The following is a 16,380-nucleotide window of genomic DNA, read 5'->3' as shown; positions in this document are numbered from 1 at the left end:
GTCCTTAACATTTGACAAATCTGTGTTTGATGATTTGAAAATATCACAAGATGTGCGGGAAACATGTCTGAAACTGGGAATTTTGACAGAAGATAAATGTCCTTCTTTATCTGTATCTAAACCTAAAAGCTCATTGTTTTCTTTTGTTCACAAATCAATGCAAGAATTTCTGGCTGCAGTGAATATTGGTATCAAGTTTAAGATAAGAATAAGTTTGCCAGATAGTACACAAACAGAAAATGTTGATTTGCAAAGCAAGTGCTTTCAGTTTATAAATGAGGTTTTTCAGAAATGTTCAACATTAAATTACATATTAGAGCAGTCAAATGTAATTATTATGCTATCTGGTCTAGAACCAAGATTAGCAACACATGTTTTAAAATACATATATGATTCTGTGTCGAAAGACTGTCGTGTTCAGGAATACAGGAGAACAATAAGTAGGGACATTTATGAGGACCATCGTTGTATTACTGATATTCAAGAGCTTATGTTTGAGTCAATGGAAGAATTAAATGCAGCATGTAGTAAAGGAAGTAATCCTGTATTTTATATAGAAGATTTGGTCATTGACGATTGTGATATTGTTTGTTCAAGTATTGATCAGCATCAAATTGTTCCTGACTCTGTTTTGTCTATTCATGTAGTTTACATTAACACAGAAAATATTAAATTTACCAAATATTTACCAATGTTTCATCATCTTGAAAAAATTGAAATAACATATGACCGTATATCACAAAGGTTTTCAAGTAAACAAAGTGATAGTACACAGAGTAATGAGTTGATTGATGAGATTAACAATTGTGTTTGTGAGACAATTAAAGTAAATACTTCAACATTAAAATCTCTGTCTCTTCATGTCCATTACAATGACAAGTATTACCCAGTGTGTAAAACAGTTGTTAGTAACCTACCTAGTATGATCAATCTTGTAGCAATATGTATGAGTGGTATAACAATGAGTCATGGTGATACTACTACATTTTGTAATTTTCTTGAGAGAACCAGTCATCTTGAACAAATACATCTTGTTAATGTTGAATGTGAGTGTGAGAACCAGCATGATGTAAATTTATCAAAACATCAACAACTTCAGTACCTTTTTTTGTTTAATACTGTTAGTGTGATAGATGCTGATACTACAAACCTTGAAATATTTACATTTAGAAAATTGAAAAATAGTAATTATGAGAAAATATTTGATATTATTAGAAAATCTTACAAATTAAAAGAACTTGAATTGTATGGAGATTATTACAATAAATCTCAATTTTATCATACCAACATAACAAAGAGACTTGTCACAGTATTACCATTGTTACACAATCTCAGTAAGCTTGAGTTAGAGTGGTGTAGGTTAACTGACAGTATAATACAGTTACCTTTAGAGATGAAGAGTTTAAAAAACATTGAGCTTAAGTATGTCATAATGAGTTTGACAACATGGCGGATGTTTGTTGATAGTCTTCCTCATATTCCTCATACTGTTGAAGTGAATGTAGTGCAATGTTATATAACAGGAGATGGTGAGGAGTTTAATGATGATATGTTAAGATTGACATCACCAGGACTAGGAGAAGGGAAGGGAAATGATGCTAAACAGTATGTAAAGGATCAGGATCAGTTATTTCTTGTTAAACAGGATGGTTCTATTTGGTTTTACTTTTCAACAAAAAAGTGATAAAGTATCCATGTAGTAACATAGTGTTTGAACTAATTTTTTTCAATGTTAACAATAAAAATAATGGTTTGAATCTTTAACATAGTGAAATAGGATACATGACGTTAACATAGTGATTAAACTAAATTATTGCATGTTAAAAGAGATATATTTTTTTTTCATTATTGTAAAAGATCAGGACCAGTTATTTCATGTTAAACATGATTATGATGATTGGTTAGATTTTTCAACAAAAAAGTGATAAAAGTGTCCATTTAGAATACATGAAGTTAACATATAGTCCATTTAGTATACATGAAGTTAACACATAGTCCATTTAGTATACATGAAGTTAACATAGTCCATTTAGTATACATGAAGTTAACATATAGTCCATTTAGTATACATGAAGTTAACATATAGTGTTAAAACTAAATTATTGCGTGTTAAAAGAGATGATTTTTTTTTCATTTTTGACAAAAAGAAAATGATCTGATTTTTTAACATAGAGAGATAGAATACATGCAGTTAACATAGTGCTTAATTTAAATTATTTCATGATAAAAGACATAATTATTAAAATAAACATTATCAGCAGAAAAAAACAACTAAATTTACATATTGATATGTTAAATAATGAAGTAATACAATATGATAAATAACAATCATCAAAAATAGTTCATTAAATATCAATTTCTGATCATTGTAGTAATATTAAAAATTGATGAAAGTAATATTCAAATGTGTATTTAAACAAATAAAAGAAAGAAATGCAGTGAAATATGAAGAAAATATAGGTAACTGTTTTTTTTAAAGATCAGGGATAGTTTGTGAAAAGTATAATTTGAAAAAGTAATAGGTTCTTTTAATAATAAATACATAAATAGATAAATAGATTAGCAAGTAAATAAATTAATGAATAAGTAAATATAATAAGTAATTTGAATGGAAATATCATAAAACAGAAATTTAATGTACAAGGTCAGAAAAAGTAAAAGATAAATATAACATTCAAATACCAGTTATATTATATAATATATGATAGGATAAGGGAATGGTATATGTAATTACCAGTTATATGAGAAATATGTCAAGAGAATGTTATATATCAATACCAGTTATATGATATATAGGACAAATGATTGGTTTATGTAAATACCGGTTATATGATATATTAAACAAGGAAATGGTATATATGAATACCAGTTATATGTTATAAAGGACAAGGGAATTGTATAATAAATACCACTTATATGATATATAGTACAGTGGAACAGTATATTTTAGTACAAATTATATGATATATAGGATTATATGATACAGAGGAAAAGTAAATGGTATATATGAATACCGGTTATATAAGATATAGCACAATTTATCAGTATATGTAATAACCAGTTATATGATATATAGGGTTATATGATATATAGGGTTATATGATATATAGGGTTATATGATATATATAGGGTTATATGATATATAGGGTTATATGATATATAGGGTTATATGATACAGAGGAAATGTAAATGTTATATATGAATACCAGTTATATAAGATATAAAACAGGTGATCAGTATATGTAATAACCAGTTATATGATATATAGGGTTATATGATACAGAGGAAAAGTAAATGGTATATATGAATACCAGTTATATAAGATATAGCACAGGTGATCAGTATATGTAATAACCAGTTATATGATATATAGGGTTTTATCACATAAACTGCGGTGCAGGAGTGTAATAAAGCCATTTAATAAAAACTTTATTACACTAGTGTAATAACACTTTGACGTGATGTCATTTGCGCTATATAGAAACATAGCATTAAAGCGCGCTAATCTTAGCTTAACACTACGGGCGTCATTGAAAAATTACTCATTTTAACAGTTTACTGTTCCTTTTTTTAATGTGTGATAAATAGAATATTATATTCGTGTAGATTCAATACTAAATTTATTAAACTTGTTGAATAAAACAATATTATGCTCGCTAGAGGCTTGCATAATATGATTTTATTCAACTCGTTCAATAAATTTAGTATTAAACTACACTCATTCAATATCCTCTATATATGATATAACCAGTTATATGATATATAGGATTATATGATACAGAGGAAAAGTAAATGGTATATATGAATACCAGTTATATAAGATATAGCACAGGTGATCAGTATATGTAATAACCAGTTATATGATATATAGGGTTATATGATATAGATGAATAGTCAATTGTATAATAATGAATACTTGTTAGATGATAAATATGACAAGTAAATGGTATACATAAATTGTTTTATTTAAATGTTATATTTTAGTGATTCCTTCTTGGATTGTTTTATATTGTAAATATTGAAAAAAAGTTAAACATTATATTTATGTAAAACAATTAATGTGTACAAGTTTAAACTGTTAGTATTATTCAAAGTGTAAAGTAAAAGGGACTCCACTGAGGATTTTTGACATGTTTGGAATTATATCTTCTTGATTTTTGACATGATAGGATTGGAGTTATGTTCTTTAGGTTTCCTACTATTTAAATATTACTATTAACTTGTGTGCGAAATTTCAGATCATTCTTCGAAAATACTTGTAATCAATTTAGCTTGACTATTAAGAGAATAGCTACAGCAATATACTTGTAGTTGTTACAAAGGTGTCGCATTGGGGTCACACTTAGGTTAAGTTTTTTGCGTGCAAAATTGGTATCTAAAAACTACTGAAGTAAAATATCAATTTGACACATTTGATTACCACAAGTACCATAACTGTTTTTTCATATTTAAGCTCCTTTCTTCGACTAAATAATTATTGGTTAAATTTTTACATGTAAGCTCTATCTTCATAACAACTACAGGGTGGATTAGAACTTCACACATATATGAGAGTAATAGGAAGTCCCAGGACCATGAACTATAACATAGATTTTGACATATTTATTGCCCTTTTTTAAGTTAGAAATGTCTACATTATCCATCACCGTGCTGTTGAAAGCTCTTGTTAGTCAAAATGATATGAAAAGTGTTTAAATGTTTATAGCTAAAGTCCGTCTGAAAATAACAGTCCATTAATATCAATTTTCAATTTTATTCTGAGTATATTTCTTAAGTATCATTTTTTCATATTGAATACCCGATTAATCTGTTTTGGATTTTCTATTTTTATTCTTTATTCTTTGGCTTTTCAACCTCAGTGGAGCTCCTTTAAGGGAACTATTTGTTGTTTATGTTAGAATGATAAATTTAAACACAAGGCAAGTATAGATATACCTTGCTGTAAGTTTAGATGTACTTATATATACTGTTACTACATAGACAGTATAACATAATTTTTAATCAAAAAAAGTTATACACCATAGATGTAAATATGATTTCATTATACCTTCATACATATCCTCAATAGAAATGTACAATTGAGATAAAAATATACATGGCTGTCAGGTGCAAGTGCTTATTGACTCTTCAACATTTTTGATTGCCTTAATGCTTTGAGATAGTAATGATATAACTACATCTTATTAACTGTATGTTAGTTTTGTTATGCTTGCTGATGTTAGTATATACCAATGTTATATATAAACATATGTTACATGTCTGTTTGTTGCATGAAATTCTGATTGAATGTATATGGTACATATGTAGACATATTATTACATGTTAATAAATGTTTATTGTATAATTACAAGCCAATGCAATATCTTTGTATGAAAAAAAGATCATATTATTTTATAACAAGTAATGCTATGTAACATGTAACTATACATACATTTTAAACAGTTATACCTGGTTGTTTTAAAGGCCCATTTAGCCTTAAAAATGCAATCAGTTTTATTTTTTAAAAACTTTTTTTTGTCCAAAAGTTTCTAATTGGCCATATATTTTAGCCATTTTTAGTTGTTGTTTTTTTTTTGCATTTTAGCAACTAGTACCGTTATGAGGATGGATGTGAAATAACCATTTTGTTTACATTTCGCTACACTAATCATATTTAGTTTTAAACTCATATTTTTTGCCAGGTCATAAGAATATCACATGTTAATCTATTATTACAACATTAGAAAACTCATATTTGCCCTTTTTCAAAAAAAATTAATCATTTAGACGTAATGTGACTTTAAATGTATATTGTAGGGTAAATTGATCTATATAGTATATAAGTAAACATAACTATTTATATAACATAAAAACCATGTTATGAATTGTTTACCAGGTATATGAATGTTTATGTGTATTTTATGCCTAGATATGTTATGTCATATGAAAACATGCATCAAACATGTATGTTTGTTACTTAGAATATAGATTATAGAATATAGATTAAATCTATCAACATTTAATGATAAACAAATCTATATTGGCCATGCTTAAAAAAATTATATGAAGGTAGGATAAGTTAATGCTACATTATGTTATGTCAATTGAACATAAACATTTAACATGAATGTTTAAAACTTGAAATGTACATTGAACAGTATCTAGTAGACATTATTCTTCTATAATGAATAAAAACTTGTTTGACAGCACTTATTATTTTGAAACTTGCACAATTTTATTCACTTGAAACTTTGCTTTTTTAACTCAAATAAGTCGGTTTTATTAGAAGAAAATAAAGTTAATACATTTCTTAAGATTTAGACATTGGTTGACTAATATATAGTTTGATGAATAACATGTACTTTTAGGTGAAAAATTTAAATTTTATCAGAATGGATACAACACATCTATCTTTATTGAATTGATCAAATAATGGTGGTATGTATTCCAGTATAGAGAAATGTTAACAAAAAGTAAGCAACATATAACATTTATAACTTGTCTTAGAACCTTTATGAGAACATTGTTATTCTGCTGGTTTTGTTAAATTATAATTTTATAAATGTAATACTTTATCTATTTGTTTGATTATATTTGATAGTATGAATGATTGTGTAACTTTACTTAATAAAGGTCTGTATAAAATTGATTTGTCTATTATTGCTTTCCCCTCTCTTACAGAACTAGTGTAGTTTTTTTCTTCCCATATGTTTCTTAGTAAACAAAAACTAAGCTGTCAGTACATAAACAATGTTATCTATAAAATATGCAGACAACTAAGAAGAGACCTTGGCCTTTACACTTTATCCATATTACAAAAACTAAGCTGTCAGTACATAAACAATGTTATTTATAATATATACAGACTACTAAGAAGAGACCTTGACCTTTACACTTCATCCATATTACAATGACTAAGCTGTCAGTACATAAATAACTCTATATACAAAATATGTACTGTACTAGGACTGAGAGATTGAGTCGTGTAATAGAACTGGAAAAGAAGCAATTTCCGTGTTAAACTTATGTAATACAAAGACTATTATCACCTGCAGTAGCAATTTCGCAACCAATGGTGCATTTTATACCATATGTGACGTCAAACGATGGGTAACCACTAAGATCTTGAATAAACAGTGACTGGTTTACCAAATGCATAAATATAATAAATATGTAGGTGTTTATGCCCACCATATGTGACGTCACATATGGCGTTAAAAAGTATACCATTATTTACGAAATTGTTACTGCACGTGACATGATCCGCGTGTTCAAAGTACTGTGTGTAAAGTTTATTCTATGATCCGGATGCATTATTAGTAAGCCAGTATAGTTTCATTACATTTTTCTGGTCTTTCTATTCATTTACTCATCATATATGACGTTACATATGACATTTTACCGTTGGTTAAGAAACTGTTACTGCACGTGATATATTCCGAGTTTTCTCCTTACTGTATACAAAGTTAATTCTTTGACCCAGCTTTATTATTAGTAAACAAATAGTTCCATGAAGTTGGCCTGGTCTTTCTATTCATGATTCGTATACTTTTAACTTTATGAAGTGGATGCTGGTAAAACATAAGTTATATCAACACGTATCATTATCATTATAGCATCTTAAGTTTACAACACGTGTCAATATATATGACTGTGTGGAAATACATATACCGTGACACTGTGAAGAATATGATATAGCTCACAGATTGGGTTATGGTAGGTCCTGCAAAATGTCAGGTCCTGTGTTTATCTGTGATATTTTAGTGTCCACTGACATACTTGGCGCGCTAAAGAACCAGGAGCAACTTCTGGAATAGGGGCATCTTTCTATATCTGTATCTTGCACTATCTTCAGTCGGTGGCGAGTATAATTAAACTCTAATATACACATACTGTATCTGTATCTGTGTGAATACGTAGGAGGACCACTTCTGGTATTTGTCCAACGGGGAGTGGAGGAACTCTAGTCGAGTTTCTGAAGGGCTGATTTGAAGCCCCCTATTGTAACTGCATGCACCACTGAATCTTCCAGATGGTACCAATCCTCAAGTGTTTTCACAAAGAAGGAGTTTTTAAATTGATTTGTTTGTGCGTTTATGGTTTAAAATGATCTAGTGTTATTGGCTACTCTTATAATGTTTGTGGTTTCACAGTCACTGAATCTCTTTGGTTTAATTAAGCGTCCTTCAACTTTCTGAGTCAGGTATTTATCAGGGTCCACTGCTGGCACCATACCCCCTGCTATCTTGTAGAGCATTACAAGGCGGTTGTAGGTCCTACGGTCTTGTAGTGAGGCGAGTTTCAAGCTGGTCAGCATATCTGTAACACATCCTGGTTTTCTTGACTTGTAGTCGTTCATAATGAATCTTGCTCCTAGTCTTTGTATATTTTCCAGTTTATCAATATCTTTTTTCAAGAACGGGTTCCAGATGATTGAAGCGTATTCTATTTTCGAACGTACAAGGGCTATAAAGGCTGTTTTTCTACAATCTAGAGGGCAATGTTTCAAATTTCTTCTAAGAAAGCCCAAGGTTGAACTTTTTTACATATATTTGTAATATGGTTGGTCCAAGTCAGATCGTTGGAGATAAGTACACCGAGATAAGGATTTGAGTCCACGTGTTTTAACCCTTTACCACATATATACGCGAAACAACGCACTTTCGACCCCCCCCCCCTTTTTAGGCCTCAAATGGTGAAAATGTCCTATTTGGGCCCCAAAGAAAATTTTGGACTTGTGAGAGGCTAAAAATGACCCCAGGTCGATCATAATGTAACGTTTAACCAACGCTGAAAAGCCTTTGACACTATCTCAATCCCTTGAGCAGTTGCAGCACTTTGAAATAAATTTTGATGGAAAAAATCGAAGCAAAATAGTGATTTTTGGCAATTTTGAGATGTCCCCTCGTTGCCATGGTAACAGGAAATTTAAGACTGAGCATGTCATTACAAAGGCAATGGTCCAGTCAACATTTGTGCCAAGTTTGATTAGTACTGAAGCATTTTTCATAGTTTCATAGCAGTTTGAACTTGTAACAGGAGGCTTTTCAGTGAAAACGGCCATTTTTCACAATATGCTCATGGGGGAAAGGGTTAAGATAGTATTATTGAGTTCATAGAAGTGTGATGTCTTGTTTTTGATGCTCAGTATATAGCATTTACCAGCGTTGAACCTCATTCCCCACTCAGACGCCCAGTTCTCAAGAATTTTAAGGTCTTTTTGTAAAGTTTTGTGATCTTTATGGTTTTTAATTTCTCTATAGAGGAGGATATCGTCTGCGAACAGTCTGACTTGTGATTTAACGCTTAATGGCAAGTCGTTTATATGACAAAGGAACATCAGTGGCCACTTACGAACTTTCGCTATACGTATATGTAGTATTTCGATAGAGCGGAAGTCAGTGCGCGAGCATGCGCTTTGCCATATCTCGTTCAGTTACCGCTCACGTTTTAAACTCGGTTGCTATGAAGCGACCGTTTTAAACTCGGTTGCTATGAAGCGACACTAAGTGTACATGGCTTTTACAACTACAAATATCAGACAAACACATTAAAACAATACACATAAACTACACATAGCTGTTTTCCATATTAATATTTTCCATTTGAAACAAATATCTCAATATTCTTACCGATTTAATGTATTGTTTACACGTGATGACAGCAACGCTGTGTGTTAGATTACTTTCGGTTCAGAAAATTCATTTGTTTACCATCAAAACTCATATGTTTACCATAGGAACCATATATAGATAGAAAAGAAATTAAACAAAGGTAAAGAAAAAATTGTCCGTTTCTGAACAAAAAATCGAATAAATAAATACAAAGTCTTTTTAAAATGTCCCTTCTTTGAGTTCATTTGAAAGGGGAATAATTTGGTGGAATTTTAGACAGGGAAAAACAGGGAGTTATCTTACATGGCTAGGGAAAATGGCCGACTGAAATCATGCAAGCAAGTTTGTAAGTGGTGGCCCTAGTACGGTACCTTGGGGCACGCCCGATGCAACATGGGTGCTCTTGGAATGTTCTCCCTTGACTACTATATTCATTGTTCTCTCTTTCAAGAAGGACGACAGCCAGGTCAGTAGTTCTCCTTTTATTTCATAGTTCTCTATTTTCCAAAGCAGACGATCGTGGGGGACGGTATCGAACGCCTTGGAGAAGTCCAGAATGGCGACGTCTACTTGCTGTTTTCTTTCGAAAGATGAAAGTAGGTCATGCATAGTTACTAGTAGTTGTGTTTCTGTTGAAAAACCGGAGCGAAAACCGTGGTTAAGTGACGTTTATATACGATGTTTTTCCAGGTGTTTAAGTAAGTGGCTGCATATGATGTGTTCTAAGATCTTACTTGGAACTGATGTAAGACTCACTGGTCGATAGTGTCTGTCGCCTTTCTTGAAGACTGGGGTTAGGTTTGCATCCCTCCAATCCCTGGGGAGTTCAGGCCATTCGCTAGTTCATTTGCACAGTTTTTGAGAATAATGTTTGGTAGGTTGTCTGGGCCATTTGCTTTGTTAATGTTTATATCTTTAAGTAGTTTAAGCACACCATCTGGTTTAATGGTAAGTTTACTTATAGTAGGGTTTTTGTTTTTCTCTTTCATCTCAGGTAGATAATTACTGGTGTCTTTGGTGAATACTGATTTAAATTGATCTAGTAGTATTTCTGCTTTGCTTTTAGAGTCCGAGAAGAGATTTCCTTTCTTCTTTAGGGGGGCAATCCCAATGTTGTCCTGTTTTTTCGACATGATGTAGTTCCAAGATGGTTTAGAGTTTTTCTTTTCCATACCCTCAGTGATGATCCTGTTTACATGGTCCCATTCAGCCCTGCGCATATCCCTCTTGCATTCTTTTTGGAATTGTTTGAATTTAGTCCTTAATCCTGTTTTCTTTGCTTGTTTATAAAGCCTACCTTTTTCTTTAGATTTTTTTTAAGGTTATGGTTGACCCAGGGTAGTTTGTTGATGTGTCTTTGAGTTTTCGATGGTACATTCTTTTCAACACTAGAATGAATTCGGTTTTTGAACAATGTCCACAGGTTTTCAATTTTGTGTGGTCCTGTATGAGTCATAGTCTGTATCTCCTCGGACAGCTCGAGGCAGTCTTTTTTGATGGTTTCCCAGTCAGCTTTATTATATTTATAAATTTTCCTAGGTTTCTTTTTTATATACGTGGGTTTGATTTCAGTGTCAATGGCTACCATGTCGTGGTCTGATATGCCAGGTACGTTAGAGGATGCTTTCACAAGTGATGTATTTGTAGTAAAAAGTCAGATCTAATAGGTTTCCTTGTCTTGTTGGTTCTCTGTGGATCTGTGTGAGATTGTGTTCTGATTATATATCAATCAATTGTTTCTGTACAGTTCTGTCTTGGGCATCTTTGGTATTAAACACACAGCCTATCCATTCAATATCTGGGCAGTTTAAGTCACCACATAGTATAATTTCTTTTGGTTTACCTTCATTTATCAAGTCGAGTGATTTTTTCAGGTTATTTATGTCTTTAATGTTCCTTTTAGGCATATAGAAGGTGCTAACGTATATAGTTTTTAAAGATTTTACACATATTTTTGCCACTGAAAGTTCACAATCCGTCACAAATTCAACACATTCTGTGGAAGATAAGTCAGTATGTATGGCTATAAAAGCACCACCTCCTTTAGTTTCTCTGTCATTTCTATAGATAACGTAATTTTCAGGGAATATTTCTGAAGATTTAATTGCATTTAGTGTTCGGTTTTTGCCTGGTTTTACTCCATGGAGCCAAGACTCTGTTCCACAAATTACATCTAGTTTTATATAGTTCACAGCAGCTTTAAATTCCGAGGTTTTATCACGAATACTCCTGCAATTAACGTTAAGGATACGAAGGTTCTGTTTCTTTGGTAAGTTATATGGGTCCTCATGTAGAGTTGATTTTTTAGACCTGGTTCTGTGTAACGAGCTTATGGGTATACTGTTACTGGTGTTTGGCTGCTTAGGACTGCTGGTGTGGAGAGGGGAGAATACTTCATTGTTTACTGAGTCAAGAGTACAATCTAGCATTGAGATTGGCTCAAAAGTATTGGATAACTGTAGTTCATAACTGTGGAAAGTGAAACTAGTTCATAACTGTGGAAAGTGAAACTATCACAATTTAAACTGTCACATTTACAACATTTCCATACTACGCTAGGTCTGTCTAGGTTTTTACGGTCACCACTTCACATAGATAGACAGGACTGATGGTACCAGATATCACAATCAAAACATTCTACTCCTTGCTGGGTCCATGTGACCGGCATGTCACACAATGCACATGGCCATGTACTTTTATCACCTGGGCCAGGGTTCTGTTCAATGACGCCAGCCAGTAATAGAATAAAGACAGATAAAGTCTTCTTCGGGTCTAGGAAGGGCCTATTTCTATGGTGGAAAACTCTCATTGTGTTTAAGACACATTTGACACATCCCATGTTTGATATAATGTTTTTTGGGGTCTGTTGTTGGCTGAAGTTAATGGTTTTCTCAAGAAATACCAACAGTAAAAGGGAAACGAAAACTGGCGATAGAGTCGGCGCCATCTTGTAGCGTAGTGGGCAGGTGGGTGGGGTATGGTGCACAGCCTCGTGGGGTTTTAACGTTCACATTGTGATACCTGACTTACGTGAGCACAAAACACATGTTTCTTATATTAAAGGGGGTATTTAGCAAGTGATTGGTGTATTTAAAAGTCACTTGTAGCCAAAAAGTTAATTAAAAAAGAGGATTTTTTATTCCCCTCGTGAAAAACACGACTTCTTCGCGCGCATGCGCACTCCACATACACAATTGTCATAAGAATACATTCTTAGTTATATAATTTAATATCAGTAAGAAAGACACCGAAAATATGAAATACAAATCATTCAAAAGGCGATAACCTGAATTGATAATGCAGTTCAATGGAGTATAATACGGCTAAATATCAATCTACTTAAAAGGAATTATTTCCCTTTAATTATAATTGACATTCATTTCGGAAAGTCATCATGTTAAAGGGAGACTAGTCATATAATCAAGTATATCTTCTTTACAGGGGTAATTTCTCTTCGATCAGACAGCAATATATATATATATATTTATAATACTGCACGTTTGTAACGTTTTCATTGGATAATCGTGACGTTTATATAGTTTTATATACACGCTTGCTGTCGATTTATGAAGAAATCTTACTTTTGTACTCTAAAAATGATGCTTGCTGTATTATAAATTCGTTATAAAGATTGTTTACAGGTTATATGGCCTAACGGCTCGGGTTATATTTACAAATAGCCGTTTATATAGGGCCATATAACATGTCAACGATCTTTATAACTAATAATATCAGACAAAATATAAAAAATGGTATTTTATTTATTTATTTCCCACTATATTTTAAATAGACCACAGAGTTTGTCTTTATAATAGAAAGAAAAGGAAGAAAATAATGAAATAAATCAAATCAAATAATATGACAATTCAGTTGGCAAAACTTTTACGTAAAAATCATTATTTAATCATTCCAATCCGAGCTTGGTATTGTCCTTTTTAACATAGAAAATTAAACATTCAAGAAGCATTTGGAATCTGTTCGGAGGCTAACACTTTAGCAACAACAACAACAAAAGTATTTTTACATTGATAGGCAAGAAACATAGCTATTTAAACATATTGAAAGAATGAAAGAAATGTTCGAAGTCTTACCATGTACTTAAATGTTGACGTTTTATAATTCTAACCATTTATTTAACATTTTCTAATGTCCATCAACTTGATGAATTGGTGTTATATACATGTAGATCTATTTTGTTTAGATTTGTATTAATACTTCGTGTTAAAGCATCGAATAACATGACTTTATCTTGGTCATTTCATCTTTTAGCAAACTAAGTTACAGTAGCCATTATTTCCTATATCTTTCTTAAAACAAAATAAGGATTTGTTCAACAAGCGTATGTCCTAATTTGTTTGTCTTCAAACCAGGTGTTCTAAATCACGTTAAGTCTATTGATCGGCATTCTACGCTCAAAAATAATTTGAAATCTACCAGCCAACTTTGTTAACCTGAACAACATTGATGACTGCATACACTACAAAAAGAAAGCTGTGCTAGGTTGAGAAGATATATTTACGAAGGTGGGTTAGAGATGTCAACAAAAGCTGAATACATGTATACTGCTATATAGACAGTGCTAGGTAGGCTAGATACGTTAACAAAGACTAAGAATATGCTGCTTAAGACAGTGCTATGTGGGTAAAAATTGCTAACAAAGACTAAATATGCTGCTTAAGACGGTGCTAGGTGAGTGAGATATGTTAACTAAGACTAAATATGTTGCCCATAATGTAAAAAATGGCCGTTTTTATTGAAAAGCCTCCTGTTACATGTTCAAACTGCTATAAAACTATGAAAAAATGCTTCAATACTGACGAAACTTGGCACATATGTTGACTGAACCATGACCTCTGTAACAGCATGCTCAATCTTAAATTTTCTGTTATCATGGCAACGGGGGACGTCTCAAATTTGCAAAAAAAATCACTATTTTGCATTGTTTTTCCCCATCAAAACTGATTTCAAAGTGCTGCAACTTCTCAATGCAATGAGAAAGAGTTTAAGGGTTTTCAGCGTTGGTTACACGTCACCTTACGATCGACCTGAGGCCATTTTTAGCCTGTCACATGTCCAAAATTTTCTTGGCGATGAGGGGGGCTATCGTCCCAATTCAAATCCCCGAAATCAGAAGGGAGCATATCCCCCTTCTAGCAACCCCCCTGATGTATCATTTTGATGGGGGCCGCGCCGAAAAGTGGTCACATTTTTAACATTTCTCAAACAAAAACAGTGTTTGGGGCCTAATTAGGACATTATTTCACAGTTTGAGGCCTCAAAAAGGGGGAGACAAAAAGCCGTCAAAACACATCGATATGAGGGGAAAGGTGAAGACAGTAAGGTGGGTAAGGTATAATAACAAAGACTAAATATACCGCTTAAGACAGTGCTATGTAGGTGACATATGTTAACAATGACTACATGACAGTGCTAGGTGGGTAAGATGTGTAAACAAATGCTCAATATACTGCTTTAGACGGTGATAGGTTAGTGACATATGGTACAAAGACAGAAAATGCTGCTTTAGGATATGTACGAGTACGAGGTCTTTCTGTTTAGGAAAGACCTGGTCACGAATTTCATGTGACACCGAGAGCGCGTAGCGCTCGAGGTGTTTCAAATGAATTTCGTGACCTTTCTATACTAGTATATAAAGGTTAAATCAAATATATACCAGAAACGTAATAAGCTACTGTATTATTGCGTCTGTGTTAAAAGTTAATTCTGTGCATACAATCAATTCAGGCTTCAAAGTCAATAGTTTAACCGGGGTGTGTAAGTTGGATATCGGCCTTCGTAAATCGATCTTTCCTGTTTTAGGAAAGACCTTGGTCACGAATTCATGAAACACCTCGAGCGCTACGCGCTCTCGTGTCACATGAAATTCGTGACAGGTCTTTCCTAAACAGAAAGACCTCGTACTCGTACATATCCTAAAGCAGCATTTTCTGGTCCTTGGTACCAATATGTCACCTACCTATCACGTCTTAAACAGTATATTTGGCATTTGGTTTACACATTCTTTACCCACCTAGCACTGTCATGTTAGTCAATTGTTACAATATGGGGTCACCTACATAGCACTGTCTTAAGGCGGTAATATTTAGGTCTTTGGGTTATTATACTTACCCCCTTACTGTCTTCCACCTTCCCTCATATCGATTGTGTTTTGGAACGCTTTTTTGTCCCCTTTTTGGGAAGGCCTCAAAACTGGTGAAATAATGTCCTATTAGGCCCGTTTTATTGAGTTTAAATGGACATATTTTACCCCCCATTCAAATGAATACATCAGGGTTGGTAAGGGGATTACCCCCTTTCTGGATTTCGGGGGTTTGAATTGGGGACGATAGCCCCCCTCATCGCCAAGAAATTTTGGACTTCAGGCTAAACATGGCCTCAGGTCGCTCGTTAAGGTGACGTGTAACAACGCTGAAAACCCTTAAATCTTCTCATTGCATTGAGAAGTTGCGCAGCCACTTTGAAATCAGTTTTGAATGGGGAAAACAATGCAATAGTGATTTTTTGCAAATTTGAGACGTCCCCCGTTTGCATGAAATAACAGAAAAATTTAAGATTGAGCATGCTGTTACAGAGGTCATGTCAGTTCAACATATGTGAACCAAGTTTCGTCAGTATTGAAGCTTTTCAATAAGTTTTATGCAGTTGAAACATGTAAAGGAGGCTTTTCAAATAAAACGGCCATTTTTTACATTAGCAACAATTTAGTCTTAGTTAACATATCTCAACTCACCTAAGCACCGTCCTTAGCCCGCATATTTAGTCTTTG

Source organism: Ruditapes philippinarum, unplaced genomic scaffold (genome assembly GCF_026571515.1).
Source record: "Ruditapes philippinarum isolate M1 unplaced genomic scaffold, ASM2657151v2 ctg8504_1_1_1_1, whole genome shotgun sequence".
In the NCBI taxonomy this organism is placed as follows: Eukaryota; Metazoa; Mollusca; class Bivalvia; order Venerida; family Veneridae; genus Ruditapes; species Ruditapes philippinarum.
The sequence above is the reverse complement of the archived record's forward strand: the minus strand, read 5'-3'. Positions refer to the sequence as shown.